Raw genomic sequence first — 27529 nt, 5'->3', positions numbered from 1 at the left:
ACAAAAAAGTCAAAACATTAACAAACAGAAACTTATAGAGTGTGTATCCATGCTATATGCACTTGCTTTTCATAAATATCTTTCCCCTTTCTAGCCAGCTTTAAAATGCACGTGTCTAATGATATAGACTTCTTAAATGTCTAAAGGATTAAATTATACAGTTCTTTACTTTTAGGGTTGCGTAACAACTAAACTGAAACCTGGTTCAACAACACTTTGTACTTTAGTATTTGCTTTTAGTTTTTTATGTTATCTTATAATTTAGCATTTGCTAAGATATCACCCCGGAACTGGAGATTTTCTGAAATTACTATATTCCTCCATAACTCTATCATCCATTTAAGCTTCAGTAAATGCAAACGTTGTTCATGCAACTAGTGAACAGTGCAGTTGGCCTCAGTGAATGAAAAGCATCTGCTAAATGAAGGGTAACCAGCTGAGAAAACACATCCATAATAATATGCAACATCTTAAACAAATGATCACAACTGCAGCCAAACAGTGGCAAAATACCTTGTCTTCAATAAATTCTTCAAAATAACAAAGCAAAGCAAAATTGAATTTTTGCCTAGTGCAACCAGTTTATCCTGAAGTAGTGCATAGCTTTGAACATGACTAACAATATACTGCACGCACCATGAGTTCACGCAAGTTCAGAGTAAAAAAAAAAAACACCGGTTTCGTAGCTGTTGATCATATTCTGACAAACGTGATGATACTGTGATACCCAGCCCAGTAGTGCTTATTTGAGATATATCAAATATATCTGACTCTAAACCACAAAAGCAGTCTTAAGTGTCTTTTTTTTATTTTTTATTATTGAGATATATACATTATCTGAAGGCTGAATAAATAAGGTTTGTTAAGATAGGACAATATTTGCCCGAGACACAACTATTTGAAAATCTGGAATCTGCGAACTTGGAACTTGGCTTTATGTCACTTCACTTCCCTTTGAATTGATCAAAAGTGATGATAAAGTAATAATTTTTCAAAAGATTTCAAAATAAATGCTGTTCTTCTGAACTTTCTATTGATCAAAGAAACCTGAAATCGACTCCGCTGGTTTCAACATTATCATAATGTGTTTTTTTTTTTTTTTTTGAGAAGTAAATCAGAATATCAGAATTATCGTGTGACTGGAGTAATGATACTAAAAATTTAGCTTTGAATCTAAATAAATTACATTTTGAAATATATCCAAATAGAAAACAGTTAATTTAAATAGGTTAGTTAAAATATTTCTAAATTTTTCTGTTTTGCTTTACTTTGGATCAAATAAATGCAGGCTTGGTGAACAGAAGAGACTTATTTAAAAAATATTAACAAGCTTACTGTTCAAAAACTGTTGACTAGTAGTGGATACTATAAGCAACTTTAATTTTTTTCAAATTTCTAGCTTTTAAATGGCTTAGAAATCTATAACTGCCGGAGAATAACAAATAATAATGATTTGTTTATATACTACAAACAATTTTTTTTTTATCACATAATAAGGCAGAATAGTTTCTATTCTGTAATAATGCTATGTCAATGGTACTGCATTGTTCATACTTTATTTATCACCTGCTGGAGATTACTTGAAAAACCATATATTGTTGCAATCGTATGTTTAATGTCTTCGTGTTTCCGGCTTCGAGTATGAATGAAACGCACACTGCAGGAGTGTTTGCGCTCTGTGATGTCCATCTTGCTGTATTCTGGGTCCGAATTAAATATCAAATCATATGCAGACTATCCCTTCGCTTTGAGTTTAAATCTATATTTATTCACACCAGCTCTTGAAAACATCTATGAGAACAAACTTGACCGAAAAAGTGCGGGGGACGAATTTCCATGATATTAAAAGTGGGGGGACACATCCCCCGCGTAATCTACACCCCTGATTTTGACCCATACAATGTACTTTTGGCTATTTGTACAAATATACCCATTCGACTTAAGACTTGTCGTCCAGGGTCAAATATACAGTTTGTATTTATACCATGTCCAGCCTGAAGCGACATACATTTTTGCATAATTGCAAAACTTTTTGGAGTTGGCCTACTTAGGGTTGGTTTTGAAATCTTGTCTTTCTACATTCCAAGAAAAGCACATAAAGTGCACAATATGTTATTATATAGGAATTTGTATTGATCTGTATTGATTTTTCACAGGTATTTGAGCATATTTTGAATTACTTTGCATTTGTGTTGTGTTTTGAAATTAAAGGAAATGTCTATAAACGTAATGAATAATGTCTTGGCAGAATTGTTTTCTTTCTAGTGACAGGTCTGATACATTTTCTGTCAGCAAGAGTATGCTTAAGTTCATTTTATGTAAAATTGTGTACCACAAAATAGTGATTTAATTTTGGCCTGGAGTGAACATGTTGCCAGGTCATCAGTCATGTGTTTAATATGTGTTTGAGGGTGGCAGATCACTGGTGGTCTTCCTAGAATATGTAGATGTTAGACAGGAACACTTCTCAATTATCTTTCAGAACTTTTTTTTATTTTCAGTGCAGACAATGATTATCTCATACAGGTAGCAGATGAAGAACAGTATATTGGCCCTCTTATGTGGCATGTTTATAGTAACCTAAGCTGACAACATTTTTATGGTATCTTGAGTGGTGCTATAAGTGGTCAACATCATGTTTAATGTCAGGTTGCCTAGAAAAGTAATAGAACTACAACCTTTTCTTAAAAATAAAGGTTGCAAAGGTTTTAATTTTTTTTTTTTTTTTTTTTTTTTGCTATAGAAGGACCATTTTGGGTTCCCCAAAGAACCTTACAATGTTTTGGAACATTTTATTTATCCAGTATTGTCCAGTAAAAAGTCCAGTTTTTGCTGTAAAGTCTTAATGATCTCATTTTATGGCATAATCGTAAGTGTGATACAGGGGTCCTGTTGAGAGAGTGTTTAGCCATAGTCAGGCAGTGTTGTTTTTAGCCTTGCTGCAGGCTCCATGGAGTCTGAACCATAATGACACCTGACCTGTAGCGTTAACAAGAGTGTAGATTGTCAAGAAAGATGCAAAATCATCTTATTCTGACTATCCACAACTGTGATCCATTGTGAGGGAAATTGTTCATCTTTTGCACCAAAATAATATTATGTCAGAATGTTTCTTATATTCTGTAATACTGGGTAAAATATAAATTATATGTTAAGCACATATAATTTTACTAATTTACAATGATAAAGTAAGTCAATTGTTTAATTTGCCTTTATACAACATTTATCTTTTGTCTTTCTCTATTTTCTCAGTATAAATTATAGGTAGGCTATAGGTACAGATGTATACGCATATTTGAGTTTTTTTTTTTTTTTTAAACAAGCTTGGTGTAGTAGCGTAATTTATTTTTATTATTATTATTTTTTAAGGTTTTTGTCAAATGGAAGTTATTTATTTTATGGCCCATACTGTAAAAAAAAGCTCTCTAGCTATCGTCGATTTAACAGCAGTTAATGGATCTGTAACAGCTTAGGTAGGACAGTCATAAAAGTAATTTGAGCAAAAGGGGTGGGACTCGGAAAGCAGGGCGTGGTTACGCACCCAAAACGAGTGGGAGATTAAGGGGCAACCCTGGTCCCCCGAAGCTGCACGACCACGGGACCTCAAGCCAAATGTTAATTCTTTTGATAGGACATCATCGCGCAAATATGGAATGCATTTGATTTAGTGACTTTGTGGCGCAAGCATGTAAATCTCACAAAAAATAAATATATATTTTTATTTATTTATTTTTATTAATTTTTTTTGCAACCAAAAAAAAACATTATTTTACATTTAATACGGCATGGTTCCTCCTTTTAACGTTGTATTCCTTGCGAAGCATAGACACTCATGGGATGTTGGACAACGAGTTGTGACTTCGGACACCTGAAAACGCACTCCAAGGTGTCTGTGCTCTTTACCATGATCCTTATATTCACCTATTTTTTCTATTGTCTCACTGGATACTGCGATTCCATGCCGAGTCCACTGTATGTCCATCAGACTTTCAGAAGCAAACTTTTCCTAAAGGAAGGAAAGAAACTCGCGCACTGGAACGGCTCCATCGCTCGCGAACTCCCCGAGCAGGATGCGACAGATGTGGAAGATGAGAAGCGGCAGCGAGGTTTAGGTTATGACACATACAACAATCTCTCCGTGTCAAACAACTTTGGGAGCAAAGAGTTTCCTAAGGCGATTATTATCGGCGTGAAAAAGGGAGGAACGCGCGCGCTTCTGGAGTTCCTGCGCGTTCATCCTGACGTGAGAGCCGTGGGCGCGGAGCCGCACTTCTTTGACAGATTCTATGGGAAGGGTCTCCAGTGGTACAGGTGGGTTGCCCGTTAGTAGTTATGAATAATATGTATAATTATCAATTTTCTATAGTGATAGGAATGATCAAAACAGCCAGACATATTGAAATTCAGCAAGTAACTTCATTGCAATACAGCCATGAATGGTAGGTTACCTTGCTGCTTGTTGGATGGTCACTTAAGGCACAACTAAAATATAGTTTATTTTGAATTTTGTTTTGAGAGATTTGTAAGTTAGATGTTATGTTTGTCATTTTGGCCTGGTCCTCTCCTGAAGTTTTTTTGCTCAGTGCTTAGTACCTTTTTATTATTATTTGTTAAATACATCCATTTTCTAGACTGTGATGAAAGTCTGTGTCTGTGTCTGGTGATTTTTCTGTGGAGTGCTGGGACAGGAGAAGATCTCCTGGTGGTCAGTAGAAAAGTTGTCTTTTCTAGCTTGTTCATAAATTTCCTTGTTTCTGCCATCCCTGACCCTAGGCAAGGGTGGCACGTAACAAATGTCTTTGCAATTTATACCAGTGGCTTTATTTTAAAGAAATATTGCACAAGCAAACGTGTTTGCAGGTGTTGTATCTAATAGATTGACCATTTTATGCCTTTATATGTGCAAGTACCTTTTTAGAGTCACTGTACATTTAAATGCAATATATATATATATATATATATATATATATATATATATATATAGTAGAATAGACCTTTCAGTATGTGGCCCTGCCCCTTTTCAGCACTGCACTTGTTGTCCTCTGTCTTCTGGTTTGAATTTCCACAGCGTGAAGGTAAGGTCGTACAAATTTATAAATGAAGCGCTCCTTGTAAAATCTACAATCTACAAAATCTACAATCTGTATGCCGGTCTACTGGCATACATCCTGAGCATTGCAATGCTCATGATAAGTTTCATTAATTCTAGTCAATACATCCACTTCACCAGCTAATTATTATTCAACAGCGATGCTATAGATGTAGGCCTACTGCAAAAAAAATTCTTGTTTATTATTTTATATATATATATATATTACAAACAAATCACAAATAATAGTTATGTTATAATATAATATCATTTTTCTATTATATATAATATAAATTATAATATATCATATTTTATTTCTGTCTATATAATCAATCCCTATGATTTTGATTCTTAGAGACAATTTTCTTTATCCATGTTACCCACTTAAAATCTTAAGAGTGGCGATTAAGTAAGCCAGCGAATGTTTTATCTCACAGCAGACCAATTTTCTAACAGACATTGTAATTTATGTAGAGCTCCTGAAATGCATGCATCTGAGGCCCATAAAGTTAATACAGCTCTCGTCATAAAGTCTTCCAGCAAACAACACTGGTTTAATTAACTCCTCAAAAGAGTTACACACTGAGATTTTGTCATTCATCAGTTGTTTTGGGCCACTGTCAAAATTGCATGTTTAGACTGTATCAAGGAGCTTGCATTTGTCTGCATAATCGGAAATTGATTCTTTCTCTCTCTTTAAATGCCACTTGGTTCATTAATATCAACTGTGAATAACCCTAACCCCACCCAGTTTAGAGCCGTGTCTCATTGGCAGGAAATTCAGCCCTCTGCCGATAAAATGACTGTGGATTGACTCTCAATCCACAATTAATTAAAGGGATAGTTCACCCAAAAATGAACATTTTGTAATCGTTTACTCCCCCTCTTGTTGTTCCAAACCTATATGACCCTTTCTACAACAGAAGAGTGTTGGTTACCAAACTTTTTTGGGTCCCATTGACTTCCATTGTATGGTTTCGGTTTCCAACATTGTTCAAAATATCTTCTTTTATTTTCTAGACAAGAAAGAAAGTCATACAGGTTTGGAATGACATGAGGGTAAGTAATGACAGTTTAAATTTTTTGGGTGGACTGTCACTTTAAAAATGTCTTTCAAGGAACGCTTTACTCCAGAATTAAAATCATTTACTGTTTTGTCACAACATAAAAGGAAATTTTTGTGTAAAACTTTAATAATCATGGTCACCGTTTCCTTTCTTGTCAAGAAAGTTATAGCTTGTGAAGTTACTTTGAGGTTTAGTATGATGATTTGTCTTTCTTTCTCGTGCGCACACACACACACACACACACATTTGTTCCAGCATGTGGTGACAGCCTTATGTAAACTAAATGTGCATGCATGGTTTTTTTTTAAAGTATAATTCAATATCAGCCTTGTCAACACCACAGGTCTTCTGTGTGTGTGCAGATGTGTAATGACAGCTGAGCTTTTGTGAAGGCCAGCTGGAAGCTGTACATGGAAGAGCTTTGTCACATGGCCACTGTGTGTATACGTGAGTGAGAAAGAGAGAGCTAGAGTGAGTGAATGAGTTGAGAAAGAGAGACATACAAGCTTTGTATGTCAAGTGACCAGGTGCTCATATAATTTAGTCATTAAAAGGTTTATGGAACTCATGACTGTAGCCCTTGCCAAAAAATTTACATTGTACAAATAACTGATATTATAGCCTGCAAATACTGTTTATATTATATATGCGTGTTTAGTGAAATATCATTGCATCGTTTTTTTTTTTTTTGCTTTTTTTTTTAATATAAATACAAATACTGCAAAAATATTTAATTATGATAATTATTAATGTCAGGATGGGCTGCATAATGTAATAAAGAATTGTAATTAAGTTCTATGTTTAATCTAAAATTCTTAATTGAAGATTTTAAAAATCGTCTGAGCTTCTCATGAATTGATCATATGTTCTGATTAACATGTCCATGCATTACATGTTCTTTAATTGTGTTCATTAATCCATATTAATTGTTCCTCCCCCATAAGTGCAGTTACCTGACTCTGGCTGCACCTTTTCATTACTCCATAAATCACTGTCCAGAATAAAAGTCACCTCCCAATCAATGATGTGTGCGTTGTGTGCTGCTTATCGATTTCTCCTTAACCAACTTTATTGCATTTAGGCATAGAGATGGTTAATTAACGTGTGCATATTCAATCTAGTTGACAAAGTGCTGCTGCCTTTTTCAGCTCTTGACATTCTTTATGACGCTCCAAGGTGCTTAGCAATAAAGGTTTATGTTTTAAGAGCTGTGTTTTAAGATAATGCTTGCTTTTGTGATAGGTTTATTTCCTTGCTGTCTTGAGTGTTGTGTAACACAGAAGGCTCTTAGAAATGAGGAGGAGAGCTATTTATTTCAATAACCACAGCTGATCGTATTGTTTTATTATAGTTAATAAGATATTGTGCTTATTTTATTTATTTGGATTATATTTCAAATGATTTATATGATAGAAAAGTCTTTTTCTTAAGATCTGTCCCTGATCTTAATGTACATTTACATTTTGCATTACACATTCAATTTAGATTTTAAAGCTATATATTTCATGATGTCAGAGTGCTGATTTGACAGGCTTGATTTCCCATGGTCTCTAACATTAAACTAGCCATTGATTGATCAGGAAACCATCACGGCACACACCAGCGGCGCAGTACAGAGACAGATGTGTTATCTATATCCTCAGCCTCATAATGAAGAATAAGTGTCAGGAAGCAACCCAAAAGGAGGTTTTCACAGCGATGCCATAAAATAACCTTATTTGAACATTTCGATATCCTGAAGAACCTTTTTCCCCCATAAAGAACCTTTAGTGTAATGCAAAGCTTCCATGGATGTTAAAGATTATTCAGTGGAACCAAGGATGCCAATGAAGACATTTTTTTTAAAGAGTGTAGCTTTGCTTTGCTTGTGATTTTTTTTATGATGTGGTTAGCTGGATAATCATTTTCTCTGAGGTATTCAGTGGGTAGGTTACAGTCGAGGCCAAGAGAAAGAAAGCTTCGGCTTATCCCAAGTTGTTCACCATCCCACAATGGCATTGATAGTTTCTTAACAACTTAATGCATGACTTCTCAGCAGAAATGCCTAGTCTTTTTTTAGGCCTGCTTTAGAGTAAATCTCACTCTATTTCTTTTGAATACTGCCCTCCCAACAAGAAAAGTAAGATTAATCAGGCAATAAAACAGACAATAATTATACTAGAACATCCCAATTCTGCAGCTGCAGTCGTTCTTCTGCAAATGACTTAAAGCTGCACATACGGTAGGCTATTATCAAAGCCAGGGATGTGGTTTCCACTAGGCTGGTCTTAAAGGTTCATTATGCTGCTATACACTCCATGTTGAGTCACTTAAAATTCTGTGTGGTGCATATTTGAACAGATTTCCATTGAACGATCTGTTTTGTCTGTTTTTTTACTTCTTTTGGAGCTATACATGCTATCTGCTGCTTACATATAAATTTCTGTTTGACAAATCTAATTCTGTAAGCTTCACTTCAGTCAGCAGTTACACATTTGTCACAGAAGTAGTATTCACTGCACACACCATCATAGCATATAGTTCATATACACTGTGCCAGGTCTTTTTTTTTTTCAGGGTACTCTTGCCAAATTTGTACCAATAATTTATGCCAGCCAGTCTGATTAGATAATTAGGAGCTTCAGAAGAAGATTAAAAAGCAGGAAGAAAAGGAAGCACATCCTTTCAGAGCTTCAAGACACTAATCAGGAGGATGTAGGTAGATCTGCAGTATTTAAAAATAAAAAATTTTTTGTTTTTGTGCACATGACCAGATGAAAAAAAGATTATGTACAATTTTACATTTTATATATATATATATATATATATATATATATATATATATATATATATATATATATATATATATATATATATATATATATATATATATATATATATATATATATATATATATCAACAAAAAAATGCTTTATGAAGTATTTGGTTATATTTAAAATATAAAATATAATATACAATTATAAATTCATTTATTAAGAATAATTTCTTAAAAACTCTGAACTACCACTCAATAAAAACTACTCAGATATGTTTAAAAAACATTAACTAAATTAAAATGAAAACAAAATGTAAATGTATAAAGTGTAATATGCAAAAAAGATGTCATGTCAATAATTTTAAATGAAATATAAATAAATATAAATAAACTGTATGTCAGTAATACTCAAATAATTCTGTTCAATACAATAAAATTGTAAAAAATTATTATTAATTTGTAATTTGGTGTGTATATATAGGTAAATATAAATAAAATAAATACATTTAATTTAATTTAATAATTATTAAATTGTCTGAGGTGTTTGGTGTATATATATCTATATATATAATAATTTAAATTATTTGATTAATACTTAAAATATATTGTGTGAGACATGTTTTTTTAGATGTTTTAGGCATTTAGATGTTAACCAGCTGATAAGGTTAAATTAATAGCTATTTGTGATGAAATTCGGAGGGTTAGGGTTAGGAAGTTGGAGTTTGTGTTTTTGTGTCTTCATCTGTGGGTGTGGTCGTCCTGCTTCTGCTTCACAGATAAACCCACACAAACACAAGCTCGCAACAGCAATGCTGATTTTGACACATGATAGAAAGAGCACACACACTCTCTCACACACACACACAGACACACACACATGTCTGTAATCCCTAGTCTGTTTCCTGTTAATGCGGGACCTCATTCTCCCTTTCAAGGATGTGAGCATTTAAATCTTGGTTTCTCTTTTGACCTGTGGCTTTCTTGCTGTGCCACACATGTAGATCTGATGTTTCCCTGTCCACTGAATGTTTCTAAAATTAAGATATTTTATTCTTCTGATGCTGCTCTTTCAGAGCTTAACTAAGATGTCAATTTTGACTCATTTAACTGCTACGTTTGGTTAAGATATTTCCTCAGCATTCATTTGGAGAAAAGCTGAGTAAAATCTTCTGTGTCTTAGAGAGGGCAAATGAGATTACTAGAATCTTTTCTCAGGAGAAAAACCTGAGAAGAAGCTTCCATTTCATCCAACAGATGTGTAGGAGAAACAATTGAGATGATATACTGTATATATAAAAAAAAAAAAATAAATAAAATTTATGCATTTAGCAGACGCTTTTATCCAAAGCGACTTACATTGCATTCAGGATATAAACTTTTACCTATCATGTGTTCCCGGGGAATCGAACCCCCAACCTTACACTTGATAAGTGTATGCTCTACCACTTCAGCTACAGGAACACTATATTTTTTCAAAGCATTTTTTGCTTTATTTTATGATTTTGATTAGATTTAGATTTGCAGTTTTGCTCATTTCAAGAGATTTTTTATTAAATAAAACTCACCTATTTGAGAATTCAATCAAACATTTCTTATGTATAAAAAAATATATATTTCTAATCATAACCATTCCACCCTATGAAAATGATGCATACTTCACTAGCATAAGTTGAAATATCATTACTGAAATATCTATACTATATATATATATATATATATATATATATATATATATATATATATATATATATATATATATATATATAACTAAGATATTCAAAATATATGACTTTGTTTTTCTTTTCTTAATTTTGCTCTTCAATCTTGTTTTCCTTATGTTTTAATATTTTCTTTATTTATATATGAACAGCAAGACTCATTACAGACTCAAAAGAGATGTAATTTGTTAACATGTTACATTTCAGAGACCTCTAGCTTCTACTAAAATATCTGTACCCATTCAGGCCCGTGGTGAGCTCTTAAAGGGAAGGAACTTCCTCCCAGAGACTCATTGCTGCCAGATGTGGCAGAGATCAGGACGGGAACATCCCGGGTCACTGCTGCCAGACACAGGGGCTGTTCTGTCTGGATGTTTTCCTCTGATAATGGGAGAAAGGTTGTATCCTGTGGTTCATTCAAATGAGGGAGAGAAGATCCCACTCTGTTCTGATGTGTATAATGCAAACATCTATGAGGACAAGCTTGTGTATGTGTGCTGTGTAATAAGGCATGACTTACCACAAAGTGTTTTCTGTCTCTTTTTTGTAGTTCAGCATGTTTTTGGTTCCAAAATGTATTTGAATATTTTGAAAGGTAACTCAGTAACAGTGCACCGCAGAAACCTTCACCAAACAGTGGTGGCCACTCTGTGTAATTGTTTGATGCCCAGAAAGAAACCATGTTATTTTGTTAATATTTTTTAAAGAATCCAGATTGATCCAGATTGCTCATAATAATGACAATAAATTAACAAATACATTTAAAATAAATATAAAATGTAAATTATAAATTAATTCATTAATTAACTCCCTGCTTGCTGTTTTTAATAAAGTTAATACATTCAAATTCATTAATTAATTGTCTGTCTGTCTATAAATAAATAAATAAAAACATAAATAAAAGATTTAAAATATGAATACAATTTTAATAAACGCATGTAAAATAATTTAATATTTTAAAAAGTATCCAGATTGCTCATAGCAACATAAATAAATTCATACACACATACATGACTAAAATAATTAAATATATTTCAAATAAATAAATATATGTAAAAGTATAAATACATTTACTAATTTTAATTAATTAAATAAAATACAAATAAATAACTGTCTATCTATCTATCTTTAAATATCCTATACAGATATAGTTATGTATTTCACCAGTAGTAAAATATAAAATACACCAGACAATATAAATATTTTCTAAATCGCTTATGCAGTTGAATCTATTTTGTATTAAGGATGTTTAGACATGTTAGGGCACTTCTAAAAACAATGCACAACAATGTGTTTTTCTTAACATTTTAATGCATTTTAAACATAATTATTGATTTAATAACCAACTGAATGGCAAATGGATGAAGTCTGTTGATATTTTTTGAGGTGATTTTTTTTTTTCTTCAGCAGGCCACCCGCAGCTGTGCCGTATGTACCAGTAAACAGGAATAAATTGTTGCCAGGTTCTGAACTAATAACCTTATACATACTCCAGGCTAGCATTCTCAGTCCAGATGCTAACCACTAACGCTGCACTAGGTGTGATCAAAACAAACAGCATGGATGCTAGCCTAACAACTGCACAGGTAACAGCAGCTGTCATAAGCCACCAGATAAAGAACAAAACACACAAGTGTTCAGCTGGTGAGAGTTTAAAGGTTGTCCGAGGTCGCTAGTAAGCTACGTTTGCGAACCTGGACTAAATGAGGGCTTTATCTTGCGATGCTTCTTTGGATTCGGAGATCAAACGGGTGGACCACATTGTGTGGGCCTTTGGCGTGAATTGAGAAAAGCCCAAACTTTTCAATGATGTGGTAATGCCTGCTTTCCACAACATAAACATGATGTCAGCAGACACGGTCGTTGCCATTATGGCTTCCATTAACTTGATTACTCTGAATTAAACATGCACTTAGCAATGTGTACATAGCCAAACAGCGCTTGCACTTTAGATGCAGGGTGAGAATGACAACACTGACATTAACCGTGACATGCTCTCCAAATTAAAAGGTTTGCATGTAAGGCTTCAAGATCACATCCCTAAAAGCAGGCACTGGGACATGCATCATGTAAACGCAATCAAAACATTTAAAACATGGCTTCAGAAGTTGTATGGGCAATTTTCTTGGAGCTTAACACACTATAAAATGGTGAACATGTGCTGCATTAAGAGTAATTAAAAATTCTCCTTAAATAATAACATACAATTTGGAATGATACCAGGAAGGATAAATATTGATAAAAATGTCATGATTTATGGAGGACTGTTTCTTTAAGAGCATTGCATATCAAATGGCAAATCCAATTTCTCAATGTTACTCTTTATTCTCCTTTACAAACCCGTCAGCCTGATTCCTCTGATTCTTGTCTCTGTGGTGAAGCTCTTAAAGAGGAATATGATTCGTATTAGAGTTAATTATTAGCCTCATGGCAAAGAGATGATGGCCAAAGTCAGAAAGGGAGACAAAGAGATAGATAGAGCCCTTTCCAAACCCTATCCCAGACCAGTGAAGAGTTAATCTACTGCATATGTTCTCTATGGAAATAATGAGAGTTAGTATAGAGACTTTTCCACTTGATGCAGGAGCCACTGAACAATAATTGAAGAGATTAACTGAACCTTAACCAATATGAACCTTAATATTTATGTTTATGTGTCATTATCGCAAATGTTCACCAACTCCCTTCTCGCTGACGTTTATTTCACAAGGCTGGTTTTTAATAAAGTCAGCTCTTATGTTTATTTAACAACATTTTACACTTTGCATTACTCAGGATAGAGTGAGTAATTCAGCACTGACCTCATCAGAGAAACACTTGTTTTATATTTGATAATAAAAAGAACATCTTTCATCATAATTAAATGAATTGCAAAAAGTGTGTGGAAGCTTTGTCCGCTGGCGTGCGCTGAAATGGTGGCAATTATCATGTCTCCAGAGTCACTCTTAATAAAGTTTTTCATTTTGCATTATTGCTTATAATTACAGTTTAATATTTAGTTTGGATGCCACAGGTGCAGCCACAGAAAACCTGTCCCAAACCTGCCTACATACAGTAAATTACATTTTAGGTGCAGTCCAAACTGTTCATGATGTTGGCCAAATTCTAATGCAGCGCTGAATCCTTAAAGGCACAGTTCACCAAAAAGGAAAATATTTTTTATATGTCGCTTCAAACGTGTATAACTTTTTTTAAATATCTTGTTTTGTGTTACACAGAAAGAAAGTAAGCCATGCAGGTTTGAGATAACATGAGTGAGTAAATTATGATAGAACTTTTAAATTATCCCTTTAAAAAAATATAACAAGAACACATAACAATCGATTAAGTGTTTTCGCTATTTCAAGAGGACGCAGATTATTTGCTTTAAATGGTTGACCAATCGGAACAGACTTGGCATTCTATCTATTTTCTTTTTTTTTTTTTTTTGGAAAGGTGGTATTTAAAGAGACAGGAATTAAGGGAGTGTTTATAAAACAAATTTTTCAACTAAATTGGGAAAAAATGTATGCGTTTTGGCTGTTCATGTTGAAAATAGTGAAAACGGTGATGGTATGCGTTTACCTGTTCAGTATAGGCATATGTGTGTTGGCTCATAGTGTTTTTTGCAAAGTGACAACGCCAACTACTGGCCTGGCATGCATGATTCAGCATTTTTAGCCATTTTTGCTGATCCGTCAACGTGGATCCTTTTGAAAATCTGTACACAAAAAATAAATAAATAAAATAACAAAAGAAAAACGTTTCTGTTTTTGTACATCAATGCTGTTTAAAGATACCCTAAAAATGAGAGTTTCAGGCAGAGGTGCTGCACCTGTGTTCAGTATGAGAAAAATAATGTGTTTTTGAACTTTGAAGCAGAATCCAAAAATAAAATTATGAGCTTGTAAATAGGCATAATATGGGCAGTTTCAAACGTTTAAACTTACTGAAAATGTGGCAGGTTTCAAATCATTTAGAAATCTAGTTTGATCACAGAATTGACCTCCATTGTAATCAATTTTTACTTTCTTGTTCTGTAGGAATCTAATGCCTCGTACTTTAGATGGCCAGATGACCATGGAGAAAACACCCAGCTACTTCATCACCCATGAAGCGCCATCCCGCGTCTTCTCCATGAGCCGCAGCACTAAACTCATCGTGGTGGTCCGTGACCCTGTGACCCCGGGCCGTGTCGGACTACGCTCAGACCCTGACTAAAAACCCCGGCCTGCCATCTTTCCAGAATCTGGTCTTCAAGAACTCCACCACGGGTCTGATCGACACCTCCTGGAGCGCCGTGAGGATCGGCATCTACGCCAAACACCTGGAGAACTGGCTCAGGTATTTCCCACTCGCGCAGTTTCTTTTCGTGAGCGGCGAGAAGCTGGTGATGGACCCCGCGGGAGAAATGGGCCGGGTGCAGTATTTTCTGGGTCTCAAACGGGTGGTGACCAATAAGCACTTCTACTTTAACCAGACTAAAGGCTTCCCCTGCCTCAAAAAGCCGGAAGGGAGCAGCAGACCGCGATGCCTGGGGAAATCGAAAGGGCGACCACACCCACACATAGCGACAGATGTGCTGCACAGACTCAGGGATTTCTACAGGCCTTTCAACATGAAGTTCTATCAGATGATTGGTCAGGACTTTGGCTGGGACTAAACACTTGCAGGGCCCTTTGTGATAATGTACAAAGCAATGAAACTGTCTATTTATGACTGATCAATGTTGATTTCCAGTATCTTTAGCCTGAGTTCCCTCAGAAATTGCTAGTAAATTTCACAGTTAATTTCAAAGAAACTACAAGTGCAAACAAGGAGATTGTTGACCAAATTAAATCCAGACTGGAAAAGGTCTAACAAAAGTATATTTTATTATATAAACTACATGCAAAAAAAAAAACAATGCATAGTGAAGACCAGCATGAGCAAACATTTCAGTAATTGCTTTCTTTCAACCACCATTCACCATTTTTCTTGATTACTAATTAGAGATAAGATAAGAGATAAGAGATAAGATCAGCTGGATTCAATTTGCAGGTGGACCCCAAAGAATATGTGGCAATTATACAAAGCCACTGGAGATATACTAGAACAACAACTTGTATACAAATGCAAATCATTCAAATAACAACAAAATTTATAGAAACAGGCACAAATTATACAAATAATACAAACTTGCAAAGTCAACACATTTCCAAAAAGTAAAATAAAATAAAAACTTGCACAGTGTACTTTAATTTATATAATAAAATCTCCAGTCTGGATTTAATTAAGTGTGCAGCCAGCCATTGAAACATTTTTATTTCATGCTCCTCCTCATCAAATGCATTTTAAAATGCATTTCACAGTATACATTTGCATTTTAAACATGTATTTTAAAGTGTATATTTGGTGTGCAACAGATTCAAATGAGAATTATCTCAAACAGACTGAACAGAATAACAGCTTTGTAATGTCTGTCCCTTATTTCTGATGCCCATAATGATACAGCTCAAAACACATTTGTACTTTGTGATTTATTGCTGCCAAAAAGAACAAAAACTTGGATGTTCTCATTCGACCACTGTTATGTAATAGACATGAGACATAGTGGAAAGAAAAAAGAAAGACAGCAATAGATACTGTATAAACTTTATTTATTTTGTGTGTTTTTGCTCATTAAAATGAATTTCCTGCTTCAGAAAGAAAACACATTTGTTTTATAATGTGTTACAGTAAAAAGGGTTTTAGCTATTTAATGTGGACTCTGTGGCTTAGATTCTGGACCATGCATTTCATATGCCATACATTTTTAATAACAGAATTCTCTAAACATGTGTTTCCATAGTGAAATAAAGCTATGTAACCCCTTGAAACGTTTATTTTATTTTTTCAAAATAATTATTAGAGATGTTATACAGCTGACAACAAACAAAAGTTTTGCTTCTGCTGTAAATTGCTATTATTTAAATTTATGAATGTAAAGATGTTTTGATCTGTCAGTGTCCAAATTTAAATTAAAATCAGTGAATCTTCTTTTTCTACAAAAATTATAATAAACATTATATGAACTGTTCATACACACATTTTCTTCATTTTACTATTCTCAGTGACCGATTATAGGTCTAGTTGTTGTTGTTGTTGTTTTTCCCCAGTGTATAGAGATACATAATGAGTAGAAAATACATAGAATTTTCAAATGAAGAGCATATACTGTAAGTAAACAAAAATAAATAAAACATTTAATTTAATTTTCCAATTTAACCCATTACATAAAATATATTTAGAGTATACTTTTTTATACCTTATTTTATAACTTTAAAAATAAAATTTGTATAACTTCAGGAAAGAATTTGTAATTATAGCTGTCAGTGCCAACCAGGCTAAATGTGAAGTTAACATTCTGAGCTGAAGCTTTCTGATGTGTAAGCAATCAGTTTGCAAGGATCATAGAGACTTTTAGGATGGTAATCTTTGACCCTTGATCCCTTTTCAGAGCCTCCCCCATCCACATTAATGTTACCCATCTAGAGAAAGCTTATTCATTCCTAAAAAATATCAAAATCAATAAGTGTCTGTTTAAGTTTATAGTTCCACTGCAGTGTGCCATCATCCATTTAGTCCCCATCACCATGATTGAATCCAGATCGAGTGCTGCTTGCTTCCAAAAACACCCATAAAAATTTATTTAATGAAGGATTTACAGTATTTTCCAAATCCTGATATATTAACGTGGCCTGTGTGGGTTTATATGAAGATGTGGATTGCCCAAACCATGATGATTTTGATCAAATAAAAAGACACACGGTTCCCCTTTTACCGTTTCTTGCATTTTCTCTATGTAAATTCAGCTTTGCATCACAGGTATAAATTACATTTTACAATATATGTAAATAGAAAACTGATGTTTTACTTGGAAAACTTCAAATTAACTGCTTTGAAATGTTCATTTGAAGTTATCTCAGATGTTTATGGTTTATGGGGACACTTCCTGTGTCCCTGTAAAACAAAAGGCTTAAAAAACATAAAAAACCAGTGAGCCTGAAACTAAAGGTCAAGTATCAGCATTCAAGTGCTGGAGAATCTCTTAAGTGCTCTGATAATCATTATATTCCTGCTGAATACCACACAAAGGTTCAGACTTTTTATGAGTATAAAGATACTTCAGGCTGTATTCATTTTTTATACTGTCAGTATAAATAGTATATCCAGCAAATCAATTAAATCAGGGTTATTATAATTACATGAAATTAAAACAATAAAAAATATTTTATTACCTGAAACAAAATAAACTTTAACTGAAATGAAATAATACAAATTGTACTTATTTCAGCCAAGAATAAATGTTTAATTTTCACATGTTTTTTTTTTTTTTTGATGTACTTAAATACTGAAAACTGAAAACTGAAATGAACCGAACTGAAATAAAAAAATAATTATAAAAAACTATAAAGACATTAAAAAACTAAAATGAAAATGGAAAGTATATAAATAACATCTAACTCAAATTAAATACAAACAATTTTTTTGAAGATGTGGATTGCCCAAACCATGATTTTGATCTAATAAAAAGACACACGGTTCCCCTTTATTCTCACTATTTATCCACCTGGAACTGAGCACAAAATGTTAGAGGTCTGGCTATTTTTCTTTTCTTGTTTTTTAAGAAAATTGTTCTATTCAGAAAAAAGTGAAAAAGTGAAATTAACTGAACTGATAAAAAATAATTATGAAAAACATTAAAGACATTAAAAAAACTAATAAAATTACAAAAAAAACTAAAATGAAAATGGAAAGTATATAAATAACATCTAACTCAAATACAAACAATATTTTGTTTTTGCTTTTTTTGCTGCAAGACCTAATGTACTGTAACTGCAAAAATGTAATTACAAATTGTGAAAAATTACCTTAAGTATTTACCAATATATATATATATATATATATATATATATATATATATATATATACAACCCGAATTCCGGAAAAGTTGGGACGTTTTTTAAATTTTAATAAAATGAAAACTAAAGGAATTTCAAATCACATGAGCCAATATTTTATTCACAATAGAACATAGATAACGTAGCAAATGTTTAAACTGAGAAATTTTACACTTTTATCCACTTAATTAGCTCATTTAAAATTTAATGCCTGCTACAGGTCTCAAAAAAGTTGGCACGGGGGCAACAAATTGTAAAAAAAGCAAGCAGTTTTGAAAAGATTCAGCTGGGAGAACATCTAGTGATTAATTAAGTTAATTGATATCAGGTCTGTAACATGATTAGCTATAAAAGCTTTGTCTTAGAGAAGCAGAGTCTCTCAGAAGTAAAGATGGGCAGAGGCTCTCCAATCTGTGAAAGACTGCGTAAAAATATTGTGGAAAACTTTAAAAACAATGTTCCTCAACGTCAAATTGCAAAAGCTTTGCAAATCTCATCATCTACAGTGCATAACATCATCAAAAGATTCAGAGAAACTGGAGAAATCTCTGTGCGTAAGGGACAAGGCCGGAGACCTTTATTGGGTGCCCGTGGTCTTCGGGCTCTCAGACGACACTGCATCACTCATCGGCATGATTGTGTCAATGACATTACTAAATGGGCCCAGGAATACTTTCAGAAACCACTGTCGGTAAACACAATCCGCCGTGCCATCAGCAGATGCCAACTAAAGCTCTATCATGCAAAAAGGAAGCCATATGTGAACATGGTCCAGAAGCGCCGTCGTGTCCTGTGGACCAAGGCTCATTTAAAATGGACTATTTCAAAGTGGAATAGTGTTTTATGGTCAGACGAGTCCAAATTTGACATTCTTGTTGGAAATCACGGACGCCGTGTCCTCCGGGCTAAAGAGGAGGGAGACCTTCCAGCATGTTATCAGCGTTCAGTTCAAAAGCCAGCATCTCTGATGGTATGGGGGTGCATAAGTGCATACGGTATGGGCAGCTTGCATGTTTTGGAAGGCTCTGTGAATGCTGAAAGGTATATAAAGGTTTTAGAGCAACATATGCTTCCCTCCAAACAACGTCTATTTCAGGGAAGGCCTTGTTTAATTCAGCAGGACAATGCAAAACCACATACTGCAGCTATAACAACAGCATGGCTTCGTCGTAGAAGAGTCCGGGTGCTAACCTGGCCTGCCTGCAGTCCAGATCTTTCATCTATAGAGAACATTTGGCACATCATTAAACGAAAAATACGTCAAAGACGACCACGAACTCTTCAACAGCTGGAAATCTATATAAGGCAAGAATGGGACCAAATTCCAACAGCAAAACTCCAGCAACTCATAGCCTCAATGCCCAGACGTCTTCAAACTGTTTTGAAAAGAAAGGGAGATGCTACACCATGGTAAACATGCCCCGTCCCTACTATTTTGAGACCTGTAGCAGAAATCAAAATAGAAATGAGCTCATTTTGTGCATAAAATTGTAAACTTTCTCAGCTTAAACATTTGCTATGTTATCTATGTTCTATTGTGAATAAAATATTGGCTCATGTGATTTGAAAGTCTTTTAGTTTTCATTTTATTAAAATTTAAAAAACGTCCCAACTTTTCCGGAATTCGGGTTGTATATAACTCAAAAAATCATATGAATTTACAGCTCGATCATAATAGAATGTGAAGATTTTTCAAAAGTTCTTTCATGTCCCATAGAGTGAATACCAGTATACAGGTTTGGAGCGACATGAGGGTGAGCAAATAATGGCAGAACTATTCCTTTAAGGATATGCCATACAAAGTAATGTATATGACAGTTAACCCTTACAGAACAACTCTACTGGGACATACTGCAAAATATAATGTGATATATTACATAATACAATTCCATATATGGGAAACTAGTGCTTATATTTTTCAATATACAGCAATATATGCATTGACAATGTATGGTTATATATTGATACATACAAATATATTTACAAATGAAAACAAAAATACATCTAATATTCATAAAGTTTAATTCCTAATTAAGTAAATATTGCACATAATGTACAAGTTCCCATATAAATGTGAATGTATGAACACACATATATGCACAGACTCGTGGAATGAGATAAAGAAGATGTCTAGTTCCCAGCATGCTTTGCTTCCGACTGTTAAAAGAGAGTAAATATTTAGAAATTAAGTATCTTAAGTATTTTTTTTTTGCAATTTAAAATGGTTTCTGGTATGTGTAAGTTTGTGGGGTTACCCTTGTGCTAAAGAGTAGAGTCTGTGGTAAGGATGACGATTGGCCAAACACCATTAAGACAATATGTTTCTTTATTCAAAAAGTAGTGGCTGTGTGCACATATCAGCACAGTGATAGTCTGTTCATTGAGTGCTTTAGTATGAGCAGGTGTGCTTATGATATTGCAAACTAGCTATATTTTAAAATATAAAACATGTATATTGTAAATGATTGTTGAACATATAAAATATATATTTTCATATGAATATGCTGCATGAGTAAATATACGTTAAATATTTTTATTCACATTCGGTACCGTATCTTATCACATGTTCATCTATATATTATAAAGTGGATTACTGAATATAAAATTACATGCATTATGATATATAAATAAATAAATGTAAATTAATAGTGAAAATGTAATAGGATCAACTTTGATTCCATGTTGACTTGAAGTCATATTTCAAAAGAATAAAACCCTATCATCAGCAATATTTTTCCAGATACCTCTCATAACCAAATAACCCATTTACTGTAGCTGTTTTGTGGATCTGGCACCATGACTGATCTGAAGTAGCTGTTTCTTGACAAAAGCACAAAGTGTTTCTAAGATCCCTACTGAAGGGAGGGTTGGCCTTTCCTTTCCCACACCCAATAAAGCTTCCAGCTACATCATGATCAAATCATAAGAACTCGAGTGTGGATCAGAACAGCCATCTGAAATAGAATATGGAACTTTTGATGATTCAGAACCGCTTCTGTTCTATGTCGTCTCTTCTTATATGGGCCATGTGTTGGATCCCACAAATGTCCTACATGACATTTTGGGCTGTGTAAGAAACATTTATTATTCAATGTTGAATATTTTTATGTAAAACATGATTTTCCAGGATTCTTTGATGAATGGAAAGTTCAAAAGAAATGTATTTACTTGTGGATAAAAGTATTAATTTCTTTAATAATAAAAAATGTAACTGACACCAGACTTCTGAATAGGAGTGTATGGCATCCAGTACTTTGCTTTATGTCTTTTAACATGCATTGTCATGCTTGTGTGATTATTGTGTGCATACTGCATATTCTGGCTAGAATCTGTCCTAAAGCGGCCGAGACTTTATTCACATAGTTAAACCCCACATTCTGCGATCTACACCCCTCACCTTACACAAACTATACCTACACCTGATAGTTCATATTCGCCACAGTCTAACACAAGTCTCGGAGTATATATGATTTAAAGTAGTCAGAACAGCAAATTAAAACAAATAAATTACCAATCAAAGGTCTGGAATCAGTAAGTTTTCAAAAAAATAAATAAAAGAATACGGTAACACTTTAGTATAGGGTCTAATTCACACTAATAACTACTTGCTTATTACCATGTCTATTATTAACATATTGGCTGTTTATTAGTGCTTATAAAGTACATATAATGACATCCATAATCCTACCCAATACCCTAAACTTAACAACTACCTTATAAACTATTAATAAGCAACAAATAATGAGTTAATTGAGGCAAAAGTCATAGTTAATGGTTAGTTAATAGTGAGAATTGGACCCTAAAATAAAGTGTGACCAAGAATACTATTCAGTTGATCAGTTAAAACATAATGTTACAAAAGATTCTGTTTCAAATAAATGCTGTTCTATGGAATTTTCTATTGACCAGAGTATTTAGAAAAAAAAATTACAATTTTGATTTCAGCATAGATAATAATAAGAAATGTTTCTTGGGCAACAAAGCAGTATATTAGAATGATTTCTGAAGGATCATGTGACATTTATGATTGGCGTAATTTTGCTGAAAATTCAGCTTTTAGCACAGGAATAAGTTACATTTTACAATATTCACAGAGAAATCTGTTGAAATTCACATGAAAATCTTTTTTTTTTTGGGGGGGGGGGGGGGGGGGTGCATTTAAATTGCCTGACTGGATTTTATCATTTGGTTGGTACACAAGGTCTCAGTATTATAAGCTTCAGCATCATTTGATGTCAAAATTTTTGCATTTTCACTTACTAATGGGGGTTATTTCTCTGTGGGTAAGTGAAGGAGGGAGTGTTCAGACAGCTTATGAATGAATGTATGTAATCCAGTTATGCCTTGTGCATCATATGAATTCATCATCACAGTGACATGATGAAGAGCCAAAGTTTTCCATCCCTCTCTTTCCATTCCAATGCCTGTTTTCAGATGTTGAAGCTATTTGCCGTCATACTCACACTTAAGTCATAGCAGTCTCAGCCTCAGACAGCACACAGATGCACCACCCAGAGGCCATTCACTGACACACAAAACCGTAAAGCAATAGAAAAATCCCGAAAGTCCGGTCAGGTTATTAGACAACGCAACTTTAGGGTGGTGTTTATATCAGACCGCAAGGAAACAAAATATTGGCAAGAGGCTTAAAAATTACTAGTATAAAAGATATTCACAGTTTTGGCTGAAGTTGGCAGCAAGCAAACTAGCAAAAAAAAAAATGGGTGTTGAGAATTAAACCACATCTGCGTTCATTGTAAACAATCCTTCATTTAATTCCTAATCTGCTGCTTATTAATAGTAAGTAAGGTAGTTGTTAAATGTAGGTTTTGGGTAGGATTAGGGATGTAGAATAAGGTCATGTAGAATACAGCATTAATATGTGCTTAATTGCTACTAATAAATGACTAATATTCTAGTAATATGAATGCTAATAAGCAACTAGGGTTATTTACAGCAGACACTTTTATCCAAAGCAAATTACAAATTAGGAAATGTACACGTTTTTATCATAAGAGCCTCTCGGGAAAAAGAAGTTCTCACAGCTGTGTATGCCTTTCAAAAGGTTCTAATACAAAGGCCTGTACTTAAGGTGCAAATATGTACCTTTAAAGTGCCATTTAGGTGTAAATTCAGTACAAAAATGCACCTTTTAGCCTTTGTGTCCCAAGGCTTTGTACCTTCTGCACCATTTTTTTCTGAGTGTGCAGGAAATATGCATGAATGTCAAATGTCATAGACCTAAATGCTGTATGATTAAATAGACGTGATTTGGTCATAACATCAGTGTTGTTATTGTTAACTGAAACTAAAACTATTGTTTTTGTTAACTGAAATAAGGCTAAAATAAAATAAAATATAAATATTACAATTTAAAACATAAACACACTGAAGTTCAGCTGAAGTACTAAACTTACTAACTGAAACTGAAATAAAAATAAAACAAATAGTTTTGTAATAAATAAATGACAAAAGGTCATAACAAAATTCATAGAAATAAAAGAAAAACTGAAAACATAAAAAAAACTTACTAAAAATATTACTAAATATTAAAGTAGATAAATAATACTAATACTGAAATAAGATAACATGTCAGAGGTCATTAGTAAAGTAAATCAAAACTATATTTAATTATGTTTTGATTAGTAGGTGATGCCATAACCACATTTACATGGTTTTGTCCAGATTATAGAAATGACATAGACATAATTTCATGTCAGTATGCCTACTTCGTATTATTATGAGACCGGGTTGCAATATGCAAAGGCTCAAAAATAAAAAATACAAATATATAAATAAATACAAATTGCTGAAACACAGCCTCACTTATTGTTTGTCATTTTGAGCTTTTGGGAGGCTTGTTCTGAATATCAAGTGAGTTCGTTATATTTCGTTATATTATTCGAATTATATATATATATATTCGTTATATTAAATGAATTGACTCCCTATCTGACTCCCTGTGTGACCTACACACCATTAAATTAAAAATTAAGCCAAGAAGTCGGAAGAAAAAAATAAAGAAAACCATTAAGACTTAAAAGAAAAGTAAGTCAAATATCAACCTGTTACTTGCATTACATATGATCTGAGAGATTCAGAGAAACAAATACATCAGCTGTCCTTTAATAAATCCATGCTATAAATAATCAAATACCTCCTTTTAAAATCAGAATTTTAACCCAGCTATTCATCACACACACTTCTTATTACCAACATGGCAAATGTTCATCTATCAGATCTGTCGCATTCAATCTGAATCCAAGTACTTCAATACATATACATGAAGATAAACTGTTATAATGCAATATATTCTGCAACATCTAACAGCCACTTATGCACCAGAGCACAGAATCCCAGTATAGAAATCAATGAAATTTACTGTCAGGGTTTTAGTGTCGTCTTCACCACAGCTGCCAGAATGCTCTGGCAATAGATGAGAAGAGATGGAGGCTTCAGATCAATACGGAGCTGGTGGAACAGGTAATAATATATTAATGGCTTTAATGTGAGGTCTTGAGGGATGGGGGGCGGTGTGTGTAAATGAAGAAGGAGCTACTGGATAAAGCTGAAAGCATGTGTGATGTATTTTCACATACTCTCACTGAACTTGTCATGGTGATGATATGGCTGATTTGCAGTTCTTCTGTTTCAAACTTAAATGATCCTATTCAGATCTTTATACTTCACAGTGATTGGAGTTCGAAAGTCTTTGGGATGGAGAGAGATCTTATATGACACTGATTTATTTAGCAGTAATAAGCACACCTGGTCATTTATGGTCTTTCATTTCTGTATGAGAGAGGGCCTATTGTTATGAATTCAGCTTTTGGATCCTTGAACATTTTCAGATTAATACAGTGCCCTTATTGTTACTGGATCTGTCTTTATGAAATTTGTACAACTGGATTTTATTCTTTCATGAAATGCCTCCAAAAGACAGAATAATTGAAAACATGCTGAAAGGAAAGACATTCAATGAATTGTGCAGACAATAAAGTATCGAACAGGGTCACATGTCCCACATTAAGATACAGCTCACTGTACTCTGAATGTAATGATTGGCAAATGCAAACTGTAATTCATTCTGGATGAGGTTCCCTAAAGGAGTATACAGGATTTAAAGATGGTGACAACACACATACAGTGGGGTCCAAAGTCTAAAATCACATTGAAAACCTCAGTTTTTTTTTTTTCATTTAATCCATAAAATAAGCAGAGTTTTAGGATTTTGAACAATGCAAAACAATGACAAAGCATACAGTGACAAAATACTTAAGATTCTCCACTGTTTATAAGTAGTAACACTTATCATGCTTTTTGTACAGATGTTCTTATTCCACTGAAGTTTAAGATCCTCTAATGAGCTTCTGGAGAACTTGATAGGCAGGTTTTGTTCAAGTCAGCTCCAGTGATGTGACATTGACATACAGCCAAGTATGGTGACCCATGCTTGCTCGCTCGCTCATGCACACACACACACACACACCAGCTCCCAGGGAGCAGTTGGGGGTTCAATGCATTGCTCAAAGGCACCTAAGTCATGGTATTGCCGGCCCGAGATTCGAACACACAACCCTAGGGTTAGGAGTCAAACTCTATAACCACTAGGCCATGACTCCACTTCATGCATGGTAGTCATGCCAAAAAAATATATGTAAATGTAAAATTTTCACTACTCAAATTATTTATTGTGTATAATTTCTAAAGGATTTCTAAAGGATTAGAATTGTCTATTATTACAAACTGTTTTTGGATGAGTGAATTAAAGTTTCAGACTCAAACTGTTTTTCTTGTCTGAAAGACAAGTACCTGGTAAATCTTCAAGGGTAAGTCAAGGGTAGATTCTTAGAGCTGCTAGGCAACATTCTGTCATAAGTCAAAACCTGCCTTAAAGGCACAGAAGAATTGTGCAATATTTCACCATTATTCATCCCTGTCTTCTGCTGATTATAACAATATGTTACAGGATGGTGCAGGTAAGAAACGCTGTAACGATTTAAACAGTCAAAATCTGAAGAAATGAATTGTACTGGATGTGCTTTAATTTATACGGTGCATGTTTCAAACTCCATGGCTTACTTGACTGATCTAAAAAAAAATACTGTTTACTGATTTTGAGTGCTTTTAAACTGGAATGGTTGTGTATGAAGGGGTGTGAGGTGGAAAATCAATCAATCAATCAATATATATATATATATATATTTTAAGAATGAAATACCAACTTAATGCTTAATGAAGAGCATATGCTCTATACTGCCTGCTATTCATTCAAATAAGATGGGGTTTTGCATTATGTAACTATGTTTAATGCAAATGGTAGGATGTTGTCATATGACCTCATTGACATTGCATGTTTAATTTAGTTATGTAAAATAATACAGTCGAAATGGTGATAGTAGTATGAAGTAGTACTATGCTAGTATGCAATGCCATACTGTGCTTCTTTTGAAATTGTAGGGCAACCAAGTTAAGAGCTAATGGCTAAAAGTCCTTCTAGCCAAAATGTTAGAAAAAAGATAGAGGAGAAAGAGAAACTTAGGAAGATGAAAGACTGTTTGAGTAAATAATCTCATCAAATTTCTATTGAAAAGCAGGTATGTTGTCAACATCCTTGTGTCTAGTGGCAAAGGTTGGTCTTACCGCCATCTGGTGGAAAAGTCGAGTTGTTACACGATAAGATGGTAAAGTTTTTTTTTCTTTTTTTTTTTCTTTTTTTTTTTATTGCCATATTTATAGAACATTAACAAAAAAGGCATTCGTAGTTTCAGATTTACAAACAAACCTGAGCGTACATACAGATATTACATTACAATATACATATTCTCATCAGCAGGCAAGTAAAAATTGAAGCCAAGGTGCAAATAAAAAAATAAAAAATAAAATAAAATAATAATAATACAAAAAAATGAAAAAATGAACAAATAAAAATATAAAGTAGGGGAGTAGGACAATATTCAATTAATAAAATCAAAGTCTTCCAATAAGGAGTACAAATA

General features: G+C 33.7%; 1 pseudogene; it reads left to right on the top strand.

Moving 5' to 3' along the window:
- The first annotated feature begins 3832 nt into the window (after positions 1-3832).
- On the top strand, positions 3833-15341 carry LOC132142758 (heparan sulfate glucosamine 3-O-sulfotransferase 6-like; annotated as a pseudogene).
- The last annotated feature ends 12188 nt before the right edge of the window (positions 15342-27529 follow it).

This window comes from Carassius carassius, chromosome 6, assembly GCF_963082965.1.
Source record: "Carassius carassius chromosome 6, fCarCar2.1, whole genome shotgun sequence".
Classification (NCBI taxonomy): Eukaryota; Metazoa; Chordata; class Actinopteri; order Cypriniformes; family Cyprinidae; genus Carassius; species Carassius carassius.
The sequence above is the reverse complement of the archived record's forward strand: the minus strand, read 5'-3'. Positions and strand labels throughout refer to the sequence as shown.